At 39.1% G+C, this 22,844-nt stretch overlaps 1 protein-coding gene and 1 pseudogene across 1 annotated transcript in view; one reads left to right on the forward strand and one right to left on the reverse strand.

Annotated features, from left to right (window-relative positions):
* The window catches only part of HDAC8 (histone deacetylase 8), a 267,792-nt gene that overhangs the window by 205,546 nt on the left and 39,402 nt on the right, over positions 1-22,844 (reverse strand). The gene's annotated exons all lie outside the window — the stretch shown is intronic.
* LOC129535368 (U4 spliceosomal RNA) lies at positions 6,543-6,711 on the forward strand (annotated as a pseudogene).

Consider the following 22,844-nt stretch of genomic DNA (forward strand, 5'->3'; position numbering starts at 1 on the left):
GTCCTTCATAATTTTGTCCTTGACTGTATCTCAGGCCTCATCTCACTATCCCCCTCAAGTACCTAACACTTCACTGCATCAGACTTTTCTCCCTATCTTAAACATAATACATTCTGCAAGTTTCTGGGGCTTTGCATGTATGTCATCTTTGCTTGACAACCTCCTTGCCATCCTTTAAAATCCAGCTGTGAAGATGTCCCTAAAGTTCCACCTTCTTTTCCCAGGCATAAAAAATTAATTCTTTTCTGTGTTACAGTAGCTTATTCAAGGAGAAGGCAATGGCACCCCACTCCAGTACTCTTGCCTGGAAAATCCTATGGACAGAGGAGCCTGGTGGGCTGCAGTCCATGGGGTTGCTAAAGAGTCAGACACGACTGAGTGACTTCACTTTCACTTTTCACTTTCATGCATTGGAGAAGGAAATGACAACCCACTCCAGTGTTCTTACCTGGAGAATCCCAGGGACAGGGGAGCCTGGTGGGCTGCCATCTATGGGGTCTCACAGAGTCGGACACGACTGAAGCAGCTTATTCAAACCTCCACCATAGTACTTAGCAAACCAGGTTGCAATGATTAGTTCCTATACCTGTGTCCTCTATTAGACTATAAACTCTTTGAGAGCAAGGACTGTACCTTATGCATCTTTATACTGTCAGTACTTGGCACATGATAGGCTCTGAAGAAAGCTTTTTAAAAAATTTTTAAAGAATTTATAGGAATTGTGAAATGTCTAAAATATGGAGGAAAAGATTTATATTATTTACATTGAATAAAGAGAAAAATTACCTTTGGATTATACATTTACAAATTCAAATGTGATAAACTAGAAAAACAAAGGAACATATCACTAAAAAATAGACTGATCAGTACCCAAATCAGGAAACTTTAAGGGCCCATGACTCATTGACCAATCTCCCTCTCAGAACATACAAACAAACAAACCATGGGTTTTCATAGAGGCTGGTCCTGGATCTAGAGACATGTCATTAGTTTCTTGTTTCTTTAAATATGTGATAGAATAGGGGGCTTTGTATTAAACATGTCTCCAAATAAAGTTAGATGTGGCAGTATTATTTGGTAGACACACTTAAAACTGAAATGACTTGCATCAGTTGGCAAAGTGGATGGATTTCTCTAGGGTGAAATTTAAGATGGAAGGTAATTCACTGACATGAAACAAATAAAGAGGGTGGAAGATATGCTGGAAGGTCATATTTGAAGCAGTTCTGAGTATTGCAGCATAGCTACAGGCCTCCAGGAGACTGAATCTAGGAAATAAATAGCTTCTTCAACTCATGGCTACTCCCTCAAACCAATGGTCAGGCTTTAAATGTAGAAAGAATTGTTCAGGGTATTTTTGTCTTTGCAGTGACAAGCACATGCTTAAGTGGTGATTGCTGTCAGTAGCATCACCTTTAAATATTGAAGACAGAGATGTGGAAACAGCATGAAGGAACATCAAGACAGCAAGTTCCTAGTAGGTGTGCATGTTTGGACAGAGGTCAGATCAGCAGTTTTTAAACTTTTATTAACCAGCAGAATTTTTTTTTCAAATGAAATTTTATGTGGAATCCCAACATATAAAACAAACAAAATTAGCAATACTCTGGCTAAAGTGTGAGTAGCGGATGGTCACCTGGGGATCCAAACCCTATATATTTAGTAAACCCTTTACCTCCTGTAGTGGCTAGTGAAGCACCTCTAAAGAATTCCTGGGATCGATGCTGTAGAAAAGGTTTCTACATGGAGAGAGTGGTTAGACTAGGTGACTTCTAGTTCTTTCTGACTCTGAAAGTCTATAGTACGATAATCCTACTTATTTGTAATAATCTATAAGGAAAAAGAATCTGAAAAAAGATATATATGTGTATCTGTAATTGATCACTTTTCTGTATACCTGAAACACAACATTGTTAATCAACTACACTTTAATAAAAGTAAATTTATAAAATTATAAAAAAAATTGATACTCTTCTAATAATCCAGATTAGCCAGGAAATCAAGATTTTATCCCATTTACAGGAGAGTCCAGTAGAGGGCAACACAAATAACTAAGAGTTTGAGGAATTTTTTTTTTCAGCTACTGCTGCTACTAAGTCGCTTCAGTCGTGTCCGACTCTGTGTGACCCCATAGACGGCAGCCCACCAGGCTCCGCGGTCCCTGGGATTCTCCAGGCAAGAATACTGGAGTGGGTTGCCATTTTCTTCTCCAATGCATGAAAGTGAAAAGTGAAAGTGAAGTCGCTCAGTCGTGTCCAACTCTGAGTGACCCCATGGACTGCTGCCTACCAGGCTCCTGCGTCCATGGGATTTTCCAGGCAAGAGTACTGGAGTGGGTTGCCATTGCCTTCTCCCAGAGCTGTATCTAATTCTTAATTTTAATTTTTTCATGAAGACAGTATTTGTAGTACTTTCAAATTCACAGCAAAATTGACAGGAAAGTACAAAGATGTTCCCTACAACCCTTTCTCTCACATGTGCATAGCCCACTCCTATCAGCATCTTTCACTAGAGTGATGCGCTTGTTACAGCTGATGAACTCACAGACACAGCATGATTACCTAAAACCCATAGTTTACATTAAGGTTAATTCCTAATGTTCTACATTCTGTCATTTGGATAACTGTATAATAATAAGCATTCATCATATGGTATCATACAGAGTATTTTCATTGCTCTAAAAATCTTGAATAATAATCTTAATGAGGGATTACTTATTTGGCACAGGTAACAAAAGAGGCTTCTCTCTTCTTCCTCCTTTGACACACACATCTGTACTGAGCATTCACTCTGTTATATACTCTGGGAATAATGATGAACAGATAATACAGATAAGAGCTTATTCTCAAGGACCTCACAGTGTATGGGGGGTAGAGATGGAGAAGCAGATGGAAAAATACAGAAACAAGAAAACAACATATTGTGACAAGCAATATTACAAAAATAGCACATAGTAATGTGATAGAGAGTAATGGGGTGTGGATGGGGGCTACCTCATATAGGTTGGTCAGGAAAGAGTCTCTGAATAGGTGATGTTTAAACAGAGACCTGTAAAATGAAAAGAAACTCACCCATACAGAGATGGAGAAGTCGTCCAGATGGAGAGAACAGCACTGTAAAAGCTCTGAGCCAGGAAAGAACTCCCTTAGCCTATTTGAGAAGCAGAAAGGCCAGTGTGGCTAGGACACAGCTAATGAAGGAGAATGGCACAAAATGAGCTCCAAAGGGACCAAATCACAGGGGCTATCCACAAGGAGTATGGACTTGGTTCTCAATGAGATGGGAAGCCATCGGAGGGTTCTGAGCAGAGCAGGTATAGCATCTGATATGAATTCCCTTTTCTTCTATTTAGAGATATTGTATAAGTAATCATTAACACAAGGTAGAATGGCGAAATTTGGTAGGAAAGAGGAAATTCAGGAGAACTACTGCCAAGAAAAGTTGAAGTGTTTTATTTAATGGTACAAAGAGAATTTCTTGGAAATATTTAACCAAGAAAGATGACTTCTTTAGCCTTCTCATAGCTGGCAGATGTTACAATTTACCCTGGTGTCACAGGCACTGGGAGAGCTGAGGCCCATATTTAAGTCTCCTGACTCTTAATGTTCTTTTCACTACATTAATTGCTTCTAATTGCTTACAGCAATTGCCAACAGCAGTTGTGAAAGAAGGCAAAACGCAGAAATATAGTACTTTCTTCCTCAAGGGCTCCTGATCATTCAATTTTTCTCTATAAGAACCTACCTGACCTAGATAGGAAAGCTCAATATCATAACATGTCAATTTTCCCCAAATGATAAATCTAAAATGTAATGCAATTATAATAAAATATCAAAATGAAAAAAAAAGAATCTACCTGAGCACTTTTTAATACTTATGACTTAGTTTACCATGGTAAACCACGTTAGGCAATTTCCTTCTAGCATCTGAACTTTAAATCCTAACTTTAAATCAATCTGACCACTCAAATGTTTATTCTGCTCCCAAAGCTAGGATGACCAAGAGCTGTTGGAATAAACCACATAACTGCATATTTACAACATCACTCAATAATGGTTCCCAGTCTCAGGTGGGCTTTCAAGGCTGCTTAAGTCATCGACTTCTAATTGTCTCTTTCTCACTCCTTACAATGGATACCAGAAACTCACCAAGTCCCAATACCCTGCTCAAAAGTCCATCATGTTCATAATAAAATCCAAAGTCCTATCATGGTCCACAAAGTCTTGCATGATGGAGCCCCTGTCAACTTCTGGGTCCTATCCCACCACTGTCCCTATTACTCTGCTCCAGACACAGTGGCTTTCTTGTTATTCCTAAGAAACATCAAAAGGATAATGGTGTGCATGTCTGCAGTTACATGGTTTGCTTTTGTTGTTGTTCAGTTGCTCAGTTCTGTCTGATTCTTTGTGACCCCATGGACTGCGGCACGCCAGGCTTCCCTGTCCATCACCAACTCCCACAGCTTGCTCAAACTCATGTCCATTGAGTCGGTGATGACACCCAACATCTCATCCTCTGTTGTCCCCTTCTCCTGCCTTCAATCTTTCCCAGCATCAGGGTCTTTCCAATGAGTCAATTCTTCGCATCAGGTGGCCAAAGTATTGGAGCTTCAGCTTCAACATCTGTCCTTCCAGGGAATATTCAGGGTTGATTTCCTTTAGGATTGACTGGTTTGATCTCCTTGCTGTCTAATGGATTTTCAAGAGTCTTCTCTGGTACCACAGTTCAAAGGCATCAATTCTTCGGTGCTCAGCCTCTTTTCTTGTCCAGCTCTCACATCTGTACATGACTACTGGAAAAAACAACTTTGTCTATATGGAACTTTGTAGGCAAGTAATGTCTCTGCTTTTTAATACACTGTCTAGGTTTATCACAGCTTTTCTTCCAAGGAGCAGGTGTCTTTTAATTTCATGGCTGCAGTCACTGTCTGCAGCAATTTTGGAGCCCAAGAAAACAAAGCCTGTCACTGTTTCCATTGCTTCCCCATCTATTTTCTGTGAAGTGATGGGACTAGATGACATGAGCTTGGCTTTTTGAACGTTGAGTTTTAAGCCAGCTTTTTCACTCTCCTCTTTCACTTTCATCAAGTGATTCTTTAGTTTCCCTTTGCTTTCTGCCATAAGGGTGGTGTCATCTGCATATCTGAGGTTATTGATATTTCTCCCAGCAATCTTGATTCTAGCTTGTGCTTCATCCAGTCCAGCGTTTCTCATGATGTACTCTGAATATAAGTTAAATAAGCAGGGTGACAATATACAGCCTTGATGTACTCCTTTTCCTATTTGGAACCAGTCTGTTGTTCCATGGCCAGTTCTAACTGTTGCTTCCTGACCTGCATACAGGTTTCTCAAGAGGCAGGTCAGGTGGTCTGGGATGCCCTTCTCTTTCAGAATTTTCCACAGTTTATTGTGATCCACACAGTCAACGGCTTTGGCATAGTCAATAAAGCAGAAATACATGTTTTTCTGGAACTCTCTTGCTTTTTCCATGATCCAGCGGATGTTGGCAACTTGATCTCTGGTTCCTCTGCCTTTTCTAAAACCAGCTTGAACATCTGAAAGTTCACAGTTCACATATTGATGAAGCCTGGCTTGGAGAATTTTGAGCATTATTTTACTAGTGTGTGAGATGAGTGCAACTGTGCAGTAGTTTGAGCATTCTTTGGCATTACATTTCTTTGGGATTGGAATGAAAGCTGACCTTTTCCAGTCCTGTGGCCACTGCTGAGTTTTCCAAATCGAGCTATAATTTAGATGTTATAAAGTTCATCTATGTTAAGTATACAATGCAATGAGTTTTAATAACTTTACTGAGCTGGGCAACCATCACTGTAACCCACTTTTAGAACATTTTCATCCCAATAAGACTCCTCATGATTATTTTCAAGCACTTTTTTTGTTTCTGTCTCTATAGATTAGTCTTTCTGGACATTTCACATAAATGGAATCATACATATGTGACCTTTTCGATGTGGCTTCTTTTACTTAGCATAATGTGTTTTCTATTTAATAGTTCATGAACAGTTTTAGTTTTACAGAAAAATAGAACAGACAGGACAGAGAATTCCCATATATCCTCTCTCCAGAGTACCGTTTCCCCTATTGACATCATGTATTAGCATGCTACATTTGTTACAATATTGACATATTACTATTAAATAAAATAATAGGTTACATTAGGGTTCATTCTTAATGTTGTACAGTTATATGAGTTTTGACAAACGTATGATGTCATGTACCCACTATTACACAATCACATAGTTTCACTGCCCTAAAAATCACATTTTCCACCTAATTGTTCCTCCTCTCTCCTCCGGGCTGGTAGTAATCACCTATCATTTTATTTTACTGCCTCTCTAGTTTTGCCTTTTCCAGAATGTCATATAGTTGGAATCATACAGTCTGTAGTCTTTTCAGACTGGCTTCTGTCACTTAGCAATATGCATTTAAATTTTCTACATGTCTTTCATGGCTTGATAGGTCATTAAAAAAATCAGCTTTACCGAGTTCTAACTGACATAGATATTTAAAGTGTACATCATGAGCTTTGTGCAGTGGCAGTATCGTAGCCAATGAGGTTTATCCGAGGTGCGATTACTGCTAATTGAAAACTTAAAGTGTACATCATGGTGATTTGATATATGTGTACATTATGAAAGGACTGCTCCCACCTAATTAATTAACACATACATCATCTCACATATTTATTTATTATTATCTTTTTGTGAGAATACTTGAGTTCTGCTAAGTCGCTTCAGTCCTGTCCGGCTCTGTGCGACCCCATAAACAGCAGCCCATGAGGCTCCCCCATCCCTGGGATTCTCCAGGCAAGAACACTGGAGTGGGTTGCCATTTCCTTCTCCAATGCGTGAAAGGGAAAAGTGAAAGTGAATTCACCCAGTCATGTCTGACTCTTAGGAACCCCATGGACTGCAGCCCACCAGGCTCTTCCATCTATGGGATTTTCCAGGCAAGAGTACTGGAGTGGGTTGCCATTGCCTCCTCCACTTAAGTTCTACTTTTATCTAATTTCAATTCTACAATACAGGTTAGCTCATTTTTTCTTGCTGATAATATTCCACTATAAGGATGTAAGAGTTTGCTCATCCATTTATCTATTGATGGACTTCTTGGTTGCCTCTAGATTTTGCAATTATGAATAAAGTTGCTATAAAAAAAACTGTGTGCATGTTTTTGTGTGGACATTAAGTTTTCAACTCAACTGGACAAATGTCTTGTGAGAATGATTGCTAAGCATTTTTTGAGGTTCATTCACACTGCAGCATGTATCAGTTTTTCATTACTTTTCAAATCCCTGATTATTGTTATACAGATATACCACATTTTGTTTATCCATGCACTAGTTGATGAACATTAATAGAAAAGAATAGAACTTGTATGAACATTCACATGTTTTTGTGTAGATATATGTTTTCATTTCTACCAGGAGTGGAACTGCTGGGTTGTATGATAAATTTATATTTAACTTCTTAAAAAAGTATTAAAATGTTCCCCAAAGCGTCTGCACCACTCTCCATTCTCACCAGCAATGTATAAGGTTGCTTATTTCTCAACATTTACTGTCTGTATTTGTGTTAAAATCATTCTTGTGGATGTTTAGTAGTATCTCATTATGATTCTAATTTGTACTTCCCTAATGATTAGTGATATTGAGCATCTTCTCATGTATTTATTAACTGTTCATATATATATATATTTGGTAAAATGTCTATCCTAATCTTTTGCCCATTTTAAAATTGGGTTGTCTGTCTTACTGAATTATAAGAGTTCTTTGTATATTATACAAAGACCTTTACAGATATGAGACCTTTATCAGATATGTAATTTGCAGATATTTTCCCCTATTTATGACTTGTCTTTTCATTATTATAATGGTGTCTTTTGAAGTTTTTAATTGTGAAGTCCAGTTTATCATGTTTTTGTTTTATGAATCATGCTTTTGTTGTTGCCTTACCAAAGTCTCAAAGATTTTCTATTTTATTCTAAAAGTTTTATAGTTTTAGCTCTTACATTTAGGTTTCATTCACTTTGAAATAATTTTATGTATAGTATGAGGTAAGGGTTTAATGTCATCTTTTTATATCTGTGGATCCAATTGTCCCAACACCACTAGTTTAGTTTCACCATACATTTTCAGTTTTAAAAAGGAGTGTTTAACTCCTTATTTCAAAAACTTTCAAACCTACAAAACAGTTGAAAGGATAGGACAACTGTTTAGTTGTCAGCTAGATTAACAAATTGCTTCTAATTTCCACATCTTTCTCTTTTTAAACAAAACATGCAAGCACATGCACACACATGTGCATGCTCTCTCTCCCTTTGTCTTTCCTACTTTGCTGAGCCATCTGAAAGTAAGACACAAATATGAAGATACTTCACTCCCAAATACTTCAGCATGCATGGGACAGTCAATAAGTCAACTGGCCTTGTCTCTTCAAAAAGTCATTATTATGAGAAACAAAAGAAGTTAGGTGAAATGTTCTAGAGTAAAAGAGAATAATTTTGAAATTATCACACCCAAGAAAAAAATCAACGTTAATTCTATATAATGTCATCTAAAGTATATTCCATATTCAAATTTACCAAATTATTCCAAAAACATCTTTCATAGCTGTTTGTGACCCACCATCCCCTCAGTTCAGACTCCATTCAAGGTTGACAAACTGTCTTTTATTGTTAGAGCTCATTGTTCTCTTTTAATCTAGAACAATTCATCTACCTTCTTTTGTTTTTCATAATGGCTTTTTGAAGAGTCCAGGCCAGTTGACTTATTGAATGTCCCACATTCTGGGTTTGTCTAAGTATTTCTTCATATTTAGATTCCAGGTGAAACATTTTTGGCAAGGATATTTCATAAATGGTGTTCTGTACTTCTTATTACATCACATCAGGAGGCACAATGTCAAGTTGTCCTGGTATTGACAATGCTAGGTTTAATCACTTGTTTAACCTAGTGACTGCCAGATTTTCCCATTGCAAATGTACATTTCCCCCTTTGTAATTATCAAGGAATCTATGGAGTGATAATTTGAGACTGTGTGAATATCCTGTTCCCCAAGAACTTTTTACCCAATGGTTTTAGCAGCCATTTGATGATCTTTGCCAAAATCAATTATTAAACTGGGGGCTGCAAAACAGTGATTTTCTATTCTATCTTCCTTCTACATTTTTTAGCTAATATTCTTTTGGAAGAAGATCTTTCTCCCCTTCACCTTTCAGAATATTGCTATGGGGTAATAGATTATTATTATCATTATCATAATTATTTTACTGCTATAATCCAATTCCATTAATACTTTTACAATTTCTAAAAAATATATTTCCTAGCCCAGTCTACAGAAAAAGCCTAAAAGCAATGCACATCAGTAGCACTGAGCATACCTTGTGCTTAGCTTGTGGTACTGAAATACCATTTCCTATTAACAGGAACCAGAGCTCCTGAGAAAACTGGCTGATTCCAGACCTGGGGCAGGGAAAGTTCAGTGTAAACTGTGGGAACCTTGTACACCAGAAAGCAAAGATGCACTAGAGAACTGATGGGGTCATGTATAAAACACATAGGAGCTGGCTTGAAGGGGCTCTCACTGGCCAAATTTAGGATAATGTGAGCAGTGCTTTAAAAATTACCCATATTTTACTAAACCTCATCTACAGCTTCCCTTCTCTCTCTCTCTCAACCTGTCTTTTTCTCTACAGCCTTATTTTTTCATTGTTCATTTGCTCTTCAGTCTGCTCTTTTAACAGCACTGAAAATTATACCAGTGATCGTTTGATTGCCAATCCCACAGACCCTTCTCAGTCCTCAGAAGACTCAACTTCATAGTCACTTAATAACCCTTTGCCCTCCCATGCTACGCTTTCTTCTCTTTTCCCAAGCAGGAACAAATAGTCCATATCCAGTTTCATGACCTACCTAAGATGAGCAGAAAAAGAACCTAAAATCATGAGAGAGAAGACCCAGGTTGAAGAAGAGTTGGGGTATAGGTGCTAGTGGCCACATTTTCTCCATCTTGGTATTTTCAGGGCTTAACCAGTGGGTGGCATCCAACAGGCACACACAAATATGGCTCACTGTCTGTGACACCTGGGGCAAGCCACTTCTCCATTCTGAGTCTCAGATTCCCCATACATACAATGGGATGATAATAACACCAAGTTCTAGGGGTTCTTTCAAGAACATTCGTGTACACGCTGTGAACTCTAAAGGTTATTCAAAGTAAGAAATGAAAAAGTTCTTACTTTTTCTCTGTTTGGTCTTTCTTCCCAAACTTCCCCTCACCCTGCCCAATTAAGCTTTCCTTGACCATCTTCCTCAAGTGACCATTTCTTTCCTTTGGTTTTCTACAAAATTGCTTGCTTTCTCCACTTCCTTCTTTCCCATTTACTTTGCAACTGTCTGTTCCACTTAAACTCCTTTTACCAGGTTTACCAGTGACAAGTAACCTTTAATATTCATCTTACTTGATCAGCATCTGACACTGGTAAACATACCCTGATTCTTTCTTTTGTTTGAAATAGTTATTGCCAGTGTTGTGTTAAAGCCAGCGAGGGAGATCTGAGTATCCAATATTCAGGAATTTTGGAAGCCCTTGAGATTATTTATATAATTGAAATTATCAAATACTACAAATTTAGGGCTTTATATTTTTTTTCAAGATCTGATTTATCAGCACAATACTTGTTACTGTTTCTATAAATGACACATGCTCAATAAAATATGCTCAACTATGCAAACTTTAACAAAAAGTACAATGACCTGAAATCTCACTTCCAGGGGGGAAAAAAAATCAAAACCACTGTTTGCTAGGAAGCAAAGTTTTATTTAACGAAGAAAATGTTACACTACTGCTTTATAACCTTCCATAATATGTCATGAACATATTCTATGGATATTTCCATGTCAATAAGTATTGAACCACGTTATAATTTTTAAAGGCTGAATACTATTCTGTTGTTTGTATCCGCCATAATAATTTTCCTCCTGTTGAATATTTTAGGTTGTTTTTGCTATCATGATCCTGGGAACAATGTCGCTACATGTATTTTGAAAATCCATTTGTACAATTTTCTATCCCCTTTGGGGTAAATTCCCAGAAGTAAGATTGTTGTCTGATAGAATATGTTTATTTTTATTTTGATACATACTGCTAAACTGTTCTTTGGGAGGTCCAAAAGAATTCACATTCTCACCAGCAAGTACACAAGAATGCCTGTTTCCTTGTAGCCTTGGTAACACTGTTCTATCTTTTATATCTTTGCCAATATCATAGATGAACAAGAAAAACGCATGATTTTGCTTTCATGCTTTCAGTGAAGATGAACATCTTTTTGTACGTTTATTGTCTTTTTATGTGTCTTTTGATAACTGCCTTTTCAATCCTTTACTCATTTTTCTAATGTGGATGGATGACTTTTGCCTCTCATCCTTTTCTTAAAACAGTTTCCTTCCTTAGATTCCTGTACAGTACTTCTTTCTGAGGCTTCTTCTACAATACTATCAGTTCCTTCTCTGGCTTCTTTCTCTCTGTTTGCCCTATAAATGTTGATGCTCTCTTTTCACTTCTGCACAACCTACTTTTTCCCAGTGATCTTATTCATTCTTGCAATTTTAACTGAAATCTCTAACAATATGAACAATCCTGACAGTAATAATGCTATGAACAATTGCAGATGTTTATTGCACATTTACTATGTGCCAGGTACTGTATTAGTGCTTATATTGAATAGCTCAGTTATTTCTCACAGAAAGTAAGTAAAGCTGGTACTAGCATGAAGCTCCACTTTATGGAGGGAGAAATAGTCAAGAAAGTTTAACTGACTTGTTCAAAGTCACAAAATTAGTATGCAGAGCTGGGACTGAAACCCGTCTTGTCTGGTGATAACTATACTATATTACATCTTGTGACTGTATGCTGTATATCATCTACATTATAGTCCACAGGCCAAACCCAGCCTGATGTGTTTTTGTTAACAAAGTTTTATCAGAACGCAGTATACCCATTCATTTAAATATTGTCTATGGTAGCTCTGAAACTAAAACCACAAAGTTGAATAGACACCTTGTGGCCTACAAAGTCTAAAATATTTATTATTTGGACCATTACAGGAAAAGTTTATCCACCTCTGCTCTATTCACTTGATAATTCCAAAAATCTACCTATCCTCTGAGGTCTCTATCTGCTTATCAACTGAACACCTCTAGCTCATAATGCTTCAATCTCAAGTCCTGAAACTGTACTCTTAAGGTATCACTTCCTGCCATTTCCAGCTTCATACCCTCTAGCCCAGGGATGTGACATGCACACTTGACATTCCTCTTTTTAATACCCATGGCAGACATTTGCCAACTGATCATGTTACTCTTTCCCATTAACCCCAGACAAGGCATCAGAATCCTTCTTAATACAACCCTTTCATAAATGAAAGCCTAGCCTGAGACTGTCAGTGGAAGGTACCAAGAAGGGGTTGGAGTCAAAAACCATTTAGGAAGTAGAATCAGCAAGATGTAGGGATAATGGAGGCCCATATTTCTAGCTTTGACAATGATACCTTGATTGGGAGCTACTGCTAATCAAATGCAGTTACCACATGAGGTAAACTTACTTGCCATCCCTGTAGTGGAGCCACAACCAGCTTCTCATTCATCCTAGAACATGACCAGATCCTTTCATACTTCTATATACCTGCACATGATTCTTCACCCTGAATACCATACTCTCCCTGCTCCACCTGGCAACACCTTTTTCAATGTCTGACAACCAACTCAAATGTCATGACCATGAAGCCTTTCCCCAAGTGGGTTAGCCATTTCCACATGGTGCTCCCACCTGTCCAGAACTCTATCACAGAGTAAACACATAATATATACATTATATCACATCTGTCTTTTCACAGTTTGGTCTATCCACCCCACTAAACCAAGAGATTCCTAAGAGCAGGGCATATATCTTAATTATCTTTGCATTCTTGGCATCTAGAAGTATCCAGGACAAAGCAGACTGTCAGTATATTAAATTGTAAGGAGGATAAAATCATTGCAGGTGTCAGCATCTACCTAGAACAAAGTTTAATACATAGTTCTTGACTACAGTACCTTCTTCGCATCTCCCAGTGCCAAACTCAGACCAGACCTTCATTCTTTACACTCTGGATTATTGTTACAAACTCTCTGCCTTTAATCTCATACTGATCAGTTTGGTTCAATTCAGTGGCTCAGTCATGTCCAACTCTTTGTAACCCCATGGACTGCAGCACGCCAGGCTTCCCTGTCCATCTCCAACTCCCACAGCTTGCTCATACTCATGTCCATAGAGTCGGTGACGCCATCCAACCATCTCATTCTGTTGTTCCCTTCTCCTCCCACCTTCAATCTTTACCAGCATCAGGGACTTTTCCATTGAGCCACATTAGGTGGCCAAAGTATTGGAGTTTCAGCTTCAGCATCAGTCCTTCCAATGAATATTCAGGACTGATTTCCTTTAGGATGGACTGGTTGGATCTCCTTGCAGTCCAAGGGACTCTCAAGAGTCTTCTCCAACACCACAGTTCAAAAGCATCAATTCTTCAGCTCTTAGCTTTTTTTATAGTCCAACTCATATCCATACGTGACTACTGGAAAAACCATAGTTTTGCCTAGATGGAACTTTGTCGGCAAAGTAATGTCTGTGCTTTTATTTTTTTTTTTAGATTTAAATTTTTTTTTTTAGTGTTTTTTTTTTGGAGGCTAATTATTTTACAATATTATATTGGTTGGTTTTGCCATACATTGACATGAATCTGCCCCTGGTGTACATGAGTTTCCCTCCCTGAACCTCTCTCCCACGTCCCTCCTCCCCTTATCCTCCCTCTGGGTCATCCCCATGCACCAGCCCTGAGCATCCTGTATCATGAATCAAACCTGGACTGGTGATTCGTTTCACATGTGATAATATACATGTTTCAATACCATTCTCCCACATCATCCCACCCTCACCCTCTCCCACAGAGTCCCAAAGACTGTTCTATACATCTGTGTCTCTTTTGCTGTCTCGTATACAGGGTTATCATTTCCATCTTTCTAAATTCCATATATATGTGTTAGTATACTGTATTGGTGTTTTTCTTTCTGGCTTACTTCACTCGGTATAATAGGCTCCAGTTTCATCCACCTCATTAGAACTGATTCAAACGCATTCTTTTTAATGGCTGAGTAATACTCCATTGTGTATATGTACCAAAGCTTTCTTATCCATTCGTCTGCAGATGGACATCTAGGTTGCTTCCATGTCCTCGCTATTATAAACAGTGCTGCGATGAACATTGGAGTACATGTGTCTCCTTCAATTCTGGTTTCCTCGGTGTGTATGCCCAGGAGTGCGATTGCTGGATCATATGGCAGTTCTATTTCCAGTTTTTTAAGGAATCTCCACACTGTTCTCCATAGTGGCTGTACTAGTTTACATTCCCATCAACAGTGTAAGAGGGTTCCCTTCTCTCCACACCCTCTCCAGCATTTATTGCATGCAGACTTTTGGATAGCAGCCAGTCTGACTGGTGTGAAATGGTATCTCATTGTGGCTTTGATTTGCATTTCTCTGATTATGAGGGATGTCGAGCATTTTTTCATGTGTTTGTTAGCCATCTTTATGTCTTCTTTGGAGAAATGTCTGTTTAGTTCTTTGGCCCATTTTTTGATTGGGTCGCTTATTTTTCTGGAATTGAGCTGAAGGAGCTGCTTGTATATTTTGGAGATTAATTCTTTGTCAGTTGTTTCATTTGCTATTATTTTCTCCCATTCTGAAGGCTGTCTTTTCACCTTGCTTAGAGTTTCCTTTGCTGTACAGAAGCTTTTGATTTTAATTAGGTCCCATTTGTTTATTTTTGCTTTTATTTCCATATTCTGGGAGGTGGGTCATGGAGGATCCTGCTGTGATTTATGTCGGAGAGTGTTTTGCCTACATTCTCCTCTAGGAGTTTTATAGAATCTGGTCTTACATTTAGATCTTTAATCCATTTTGAGTTTATTTTCGTGTATGGTGTTAGGAAGTGTTCTAGTTTCATTCTTTTACAAGTGGCTGACCAGTTTTCCCAGCACCACTTGTTAAAGAGACTGTCTTTTCTCCATTTTATATTCTTGCCTCCTTTGTCAAAGATAAGGTGTCCATAGGTGCGTGGGTTTATCTCTGGGCTTTCTATTTTGTTCCATTGATCTATATTTCTGTCTTTATGCCAGTACCATACTGTCTTGATGACTGTGGCTTTGTAGTAGAGCCTGAAGTCGAGCAGGATGTTTCCCCCAGTTCCATTGTTTTTCCTCAAGATTGCTTTGGCTATTCGATGTTTTTTGTATTTCCATACATATTGTGAGATTATTTGTTCTAGTTCTGTGAAAAATATCGTTGGTAGCTTGATAGGGGTTGCATTAAATGTATAAATTACTTTGGGTAGTATACTCATTTTTGCAATATTTATTCATCCAATCCACGAACACGGTATATTTCTCCATCTATTAGTGTCCTCTTTGATTACTTTAACCAGTGTTTTATAGTTTTCTATGTACAGGTCTTTTGTTTCTTTAGGTAGATATATTCCTAAGTATTTTATTCTTTTCGTTGCAACAGTGAATAGAATAGTTTCCTTAATTTCTATTTCTAATTTCTCATTATTAGTGTGTAGGAATGCAAGGGATTTCTGTGTGTTGATTTTATATCCTGCAACTTTACTATATTCATTGATTAGCTCTAGTAGTTTTCTGGTAGAGTCTTTAGGGTTTTCTGTGTAGAGGATCAAGTCATTGGCGAACAGTGAGAGTTTACGTCTTCTTTTCCAATTTGGATTCCTTTTATGTCTTTTTCTGCTCTGAATGCTGTGGCCAAAACTTCCAAAACTATGTTGAATAGTAGTGGTGAGAATGGGCACCCTTGTCTTGTTCCTGACTTTAGGGGAAATGCTTTCAGTTTTTCACCATTGAGGATAATGTTTGCTGTGGGTTTGTCATATATAGCTTTTATTATGTTGAGGAATGTTCATTCTATTCCCGCCTTCTGGAGGGTTTTTAATCATAAATGGATGTTGAATTTTGTTGAAGGCTTTCTCTGCATCTATTGAGATAATCATATGATTTTTATTTTTCAGTTTGTTAATGTGGTGTATTACATTGATTGATTTGCGGATATTGAAGAATCAATCCTTGCATTCCTGGGATAAAGCCCACTTGGTCATGATGTATGATCTTCTTAATGTTTTGTTGGATTCTGATTGCTAGAATTTTGTTCAGGATTTTTGCATCTATGTTCATCAGTGATATTGGCCTGTAGTTTTCTTTTTTTGTGGGATCTTTACCAGGTTTGGGGATTGGGGTGATGGTGGCCTCATAGAATGAGTTTGGAATTTTCCCTTCCTCTGCAATTTTCTGGAAGAGTTTGAGTAGAATAGGTGTTAGCTCTTCTCTAAATTTTTGGTAGAATTCAGCTGTGAAGCCGTCTGGACCTGGGCTTTTGTTTGCTGGAAGATTTCTGATTACAACTTCTATTTCAGTGCTTGTGATGGGTCTGTTAAGATTTTCTATTTCTTCCTGGCTCAGTTTTGGAAAGTTGTACTTTTCTAAGAATTTGTCCATTTCTTCCAAGTTCTCCATTTCATTGCCATATAATTGCTGATAGTATTCTCTAATGATCCTTTGTATTTCTGTGTTGTCAGTTGTGATCTCTCCATTTTCATTTCTAATTTTATTGATTTGGTTCTTCTCCCTCTGTTTCTTGATGAGTCTGGCTAGTGGTTTGTCAATTTTATTTACCCTCTCAAAGAAGCAGCTTTTGGCTTTGTTGATTTTTGCTATGGCCTCTTCTGTTTCTTTTGCATTTATTTCTGCCCTAATTTTTAAGATTTCTTTCCTTCTACTAACCCTGGGGTTCTTCATTTCTTCCTTTTCTAGTTTCTTTAGATGCAGAGTTAGGTTATTTAGGTGACTTTTTTCTTGTTTCTTGAGGTGTGCCTGTATTGCTATGAACCTTCCCCTTAGCACTGCTTTTACAGTGTCCCAGAGGTTTTGGGTTGTCGTGTTTTCATTTTCATTCATTTCTATGCATATTTTGATTTCTCTTTTGATTTCTTCTATGATTTGTTTGTTATTCAGCAGCGTGTTGTTCAGCCTCCATATGTTGGCATTTTTAATAGTTTTTCTCCTGTAATTGAGATCTAATCTTACTGCATTGTGGTCAGAAAAGATGCTTGGAATGATTTCAATTTTTTTGAATTTACCAAGGCTAGATATATGGCGCAGGATGTGATCTATCCTGGAAAAGTTTCCGTGTGCGCTTGAGAAAAAGGTGAAATTCATTGTTTTGGTGTGAAATGTCCTATAGAGATCTATTAGGTCTAACTGGTCTATTGTATCATTTAAAGTTTGTGTTTCCTTGTTAATTTTCTGTTTAGTTGATCTATCCATAGGTGTGAGTGGGGTATTAAAGTCTCCCACTATTATTGCATTGTTGTTAATTTCCCCTTTCATACTTGTTAGTAATTGTCTTGCATATCCTGGTGCTTCTATGTGGGGTGCATAAATATTTATAATTGTTATATCTTCTTCTTGGATTGATCCTTTGATCATTATGTAGTTTCCTTGTCTCTTTTCACAACCTTTGTTTTAAAGTCTATTTTTTCTGATATGAGTATTGCTACTCCTGCTTTCTTTTGGTCTCTGTTTACATGGAATATCTTTTTCCAGCCTTTCACTTTCAGTCTGTATGTGTCCCTCATTTTGAGGTGGGTCTCTTGTAGACAACATTTATGGGGGTCTTGTTTTTGTATCCATTCAGCCAGCCTTTGTCTTTTGGTTGGGGCATTCAACCCATTTACGTTTAAGGTAATTATTGATAAGTATGATCCCATTGCCATTTTCTTTATTGCTTTGGGTTCGAGTTTATACACCCTTTCTGTGTGTCCTGTCTAGAGAAGATCCTTTAGCATTTGTTGGAGAGCTGGTTTGGTGATGGTGAATTCTCTCAGCTTTTGGTTGTCTGTGGAGCTTTTGATTTCTCCTTCATATTTGAATGAGATCCTTGCTGGGTACAGTACTCTGGGTTGTAGGTTATTTTCTTTCATCACTTTAAGTATGTCTTGCCATTCCCTCCTGGCCTGAAGTGTTTCTGTTGAAAGATCAGCTGTTATCCTTATGGGAATCCCCTTGTGTGTTATTTGCTGCTTTTCCCTTGCTGCTTTTAATATTTGTTCTTTGTGTTTGATCTTTGTTAATTTGATTAATATGTGTCTTGGAGTATTTTGCCTTGGGTTTATACTGTTAGGGACTCTCTGGGTTTCTTGGACTTGGGTGATTATTTCCTTCCCCATTTTAGGGAAGTTTTCAACTATTATCTCCTCAAGTATTCTCTCATGGTCTTTCTTTTTGTCTTCTTCTTCTGGAACTCCTATGATTCGAATGTTGGGGCGTTTAACCTTGTCCCAAAGGTCTCTAATATTGTCCTCATTTCTTTTAATTCGGTTTTCTTTTTTCCTGTCTGTTTCATTTATTTCTACAATTCTACCTTCGAGCTCACTTATCCTGTCTTCTGCCTCTGTTATTCTACTGTTTGTTCCCTCCAGAGTGTTTCTGATCTCATCTATTGCATTATTCATTGTATATTGACTCTTTTTTATTTCCTCTAAATCCTTATTAAACCTTTCTTGCATCTTCTCAATCCTTTTCTCCAGGTTATTTATCTGTACCTCCATTTTGCTTTCAAGATTTTGAATCATTTTCACCATCAAAATTTTAAATTCTTTATCAGATAGATTCCCTATATCTTCCTCTTTTGTGTTCGTGGGCATTTATCCTGTTTCTTCACTTGCTGGGTATTTCTCTGCCTCTTCATCTTGATTATATTGCTGTGCTTGTGGTGGCCTTTCCGTCTTCTGGCAGTTTGTGGAGTTCTCTTTATTATATAGTTTCCTCACTGTGTGTGGGGTTGGACGGGTGACTTGTCAAGGTTCCCTGGTTAGGGAAGCTTGTGTTGGTGTTCTGGTGGGTGGAGCTAGATTTCTTCTCTCTGGAGTGCAATGAAGTGTCCAGTAATGAGTTATGAGATATCAGTGGGTTTGGAGTGACTTTGGGCAGCCTCTATATTGAAGCTCAGGGCTATTTTCCTGTGTTGCTGGAGAATTTGTGTGGTATGTCTTGTTCTGGAACTTGTTGACCCTTGGGTGGTGCTTGGTTTTAGTGTAGGTATGGAGGCGTTTGATGAGCTCCTATCGATTAATGTTCCCTGGAGTCAGGAGTTCTCTTGGTGTTCTCAGGATCCGGGCTTAAGCCTCTTGCCTCTGGTTTTTGGTCTTATTCTTGGAGTAGTCTCTAGACTTCTCTATCTGTCATTTCCAAGGTGGTTCTCTCTGTTTTAGCTTCTGTTTGCTGGTCTCTTCAGTGTCTAATTTCCTCCCTGACACTAGGGGGCGGGTGGACACTTTTTAAGGCTCAGTTGTTCAGTCCTGTTCTGGGAAGGGAGGAACGCTGCAGACAAATATCTCTGGCATCTGTGGGGAGTGCTCATAGTGTCTCGGCCACACTGGGTTTGCCCCCACTCATGACACGTGTGCTGTCAGAGTCTACACTGCACAGGCTCTAGGTTGCTCTGCTGGGAACTCTCCAAGGCTGGCGCTGGGTTGCATGCACTTCCCAGGTCTGAGAGGCTCAGGTTCAGGTACTCGGGTACTCCACAAAGGCGCAGACTCAGTTGGGCCTGCGTTTTGTGCCTTCCCCGGTCCGAGCAGCTCAGGTGACCAGGTGTTTGGCGAGCATGGTCGCTGCAACTTATCGCCTCCCCAGTCCCTCCCACTCGGTTTTCTGGGTATACAGCAGGCACACCTTCTCAGGCAGATGTTAACCAGTCAGAGACCCATTAAGTCTTGGTTAGCAACGAAGCCTGCCTGCAGTTTGGTATTGGATGCCTCTCTGGGGCCACGGTTGCCCCCTTCCGGCTCTGGCTGCCCTCCCCTGCCTGTCTTGGTGGGGGATGGGCCATCCACAGCCGGCTAGCTCTGCTCAGTCCTTTGTTCTGTGAGTGGGGCTCATGGAGTCTTAGGTTAGGGCTTTTCGCCTTTTCGCAGGGTAGCTATCCCACAGTCTGCTTTGCTATCCCAAGTTAGTTCTCTCAGATTGCTCTTGCGGCATTCAGGTCCAGTCGTTTCTCTAAGCAATTCAGCCGGCTCCTCCCTGAGCAGCTCCCACTTGCTAATGGCGGATGTGGGTGTCTGTGGTGCTTCTCCACTGGGAGTTACCGTTTGGCAGGTAATCTGTGGGTTTTAATTATTTCTTTCTTTTTCCTCCCAGTTATGTGGCCCTCTGAGGTTCCAAGGCTCGCCACAGACTCGCCAGTGAGAGTGTTTCCTGGTGTTTGGAAACTTATCTCTTTTTTAAGCCTCCCTTCCCGGGACAGAGCTCCGTCCTTACCTCTTTTGTCTCTCTTTTTATCTTTTATGTTTTTTCCTACCTCCTTTCGAAGACAATGGGCTGCTTTTCTGGGTGCCTGATGTCCTCTGCCAGCACTCAAAAGTTGTTTTGTGGAATTTACTCCACGTTCAAATGTTCTTTTGATGAATTTGTTGGGGAGAATGTGGTCTCACCGTCCTATTCCTCTGCCATCTTGTTCCTTCTCCCTGTCTCTGCTTTTAATGTGCTGTCTAGTTTGATCATAGCTCACACTGATGCTCTGTGTTAATTCCCTCATTTAACAAATATATGTTGAGTGTCAGCTAGGTGCTTTCTGTTCTAGGCACCGAGACAAAAATTCTTGTCCTCATGGAGTTTGTATTATAGGAGAGGAAACACAACCATCAGAGTCACCTATTTGTATACAGTTGTGACCATGTCATTCTCCTTAGAACTTCACTGGTTCCCCATTGCTGATGGTTCAGACTACCTGAACATGGCAGATAAGGGCTTCCATAACTCAGCACTTATGTACTCTAGATTCATCTCTGATGTTTTATACTCTAGCAATACTGAAATGCTATACTGCATGTTTCCCCAGCCTTCCTGACTTTGCTTTTGCTATACCCTTTGCTGGCACCTTCCCACTCTATTTTTGTATGGTATCTCCTGTTTTAGCAAAGGAGAAAAGGAAAGATAAACCCATCTGTATGCAGAGTTCCAAAGAACAGCAAGGAGAGATAAGAAGACTTCCTCAGTAATCAATGCAAAGAAATAGAGGAAAACAATAGAATGGAAAAGACTAGAGATCTCTTCAAGAAAATTAGGGCTACCAAGGGAACATTTCATGCAAAGATGGGCACAGTAAAGGACAGAAATTGTATGGACCTAACAGAAGCAGAAGATATTAAGAGGTAGCAAGAATACATGGAAGAACTATACCAAAAAGATCTTCATGATCCAGATAACCATGATGGTGTCATCACTCATCTAGAGCCAGACATCCTGGCGTGTGAAGTCAAGTGGGCCTTAGGAAGCATCGCTATGAACAAAGCTAACAGAGGTGATGGAATTCGAGTTGAGCAATTCCAAATCCTAAAAGATCATGCTGTGAAAGTGCTGCACTCAATATGCCATCAAATTTGGAAAACTCAGCAGTGGCCACAGCACTGGAAAAGTTCAGTTTTCATTCCAATCCGAAAGAAAGGCAATGCAAAAGAATGTTCAAACTAGTGCACAATTACACTGATCTCACATGCTAGCAAAGTAATGCTCAAAAAATTTTCAAGCCAGGCTTCAACAGTATGTGAACCGAGAATTTCCAGATGTTCAAGCTGGATTTAGAAAAAACAGAGGAAGCAGAGATCAAATTGCCAACATCCTTTGGATCACAGAGAAATCAAGAGAGTTCCAGAAAAATATCTGCTTCTGCTTTATCGACTATGTCTTTGACTGTGTGGATCACAACAAACTGTGGAAAATTCTGAAAGAGATGGGAATACCAGACCACCTGACCTGCCTCCTGAGAAATCTGTATGCAGGTCAAGAAGCAACAGTTAGAACTGGACATGAAACAACAGACTGGTTCCAAATAGGAAAAGGAGTATGTCATGGCTGTATAGCGTCACCCTGATTACTAAAGTTCTATGCAGAGTACATCATGAGAAATGCTGGTCTGGAGGAAGCACAAGCTGGAATCAAGATTATTGGGAGAAATATCAATAACCTCAGATACACAGATGACACCACCTTTATGGCAGAAAGCGAAGAAGAACTGAAGATCCTCTTAATGAAAGTGAAAGAGGAGAGTAAAAAAGCTGACTTAATACTCAACATGCAAAAAATGAAGACCATGGCATCTGGTCCCATCACTACATGGCAAATAGATGGGGAAACAATGGAAACAGTGACAGACTTTATTTTCTTGGGTTCCAAAATCACTGCAGATGAGGACTGCAGCCATGAAATTAAAAGATGCTTGCCTCTTGGAAGAAAAGCTATGACCAACCTAGACAGCATATTAAAAAGCAGAGACATTACTTTGCAAACAAAGTTCTGTATAATCAAAGCTATAGTTTTTCCAGTGGTCATGAGTGGGTGTGATAGTTGGATCATAAAGAAGGCTGAGCACTGAAGAATTAATGCTTTTGAACTGTGGTGTTGGAGAAAACTCTTGAGAGTCCCTTGGACTGCAAGGAGATCCAACCAGTCCATCCTAAAGGAAATCAGTCCTATTCATTGGAAGGACTGATGCTGAAGCTGAAACTCCAATACTTTGGCCACCTAATGTGGCTCAATGGAAAAGTCCCTGATGCTGGTAAAGATTGAAGGTGGGAGGAGAAGGGAACAACAGAATGAGATGGTTGGATGGCATCACCGACTCTATGGACATGAGTATGAGCAAGCTGTGGGAGTTGGAGATGGAC

This window comes from Moschus berezovskii, chromosome X, assembly GCF_049115385.1.
Source record: "Moschus berezovskii isolate FMDL1 chromosome X, NW_MosBer_1.0, whole genome shotgun sequence".
Taxonomy (NCBI): domain Eukaryota; kingdom Metazoa; phylum Chordata; class Mammalia; order Artiodactyla; family Moschidae; genus Moschus; species Moschus berezovskii.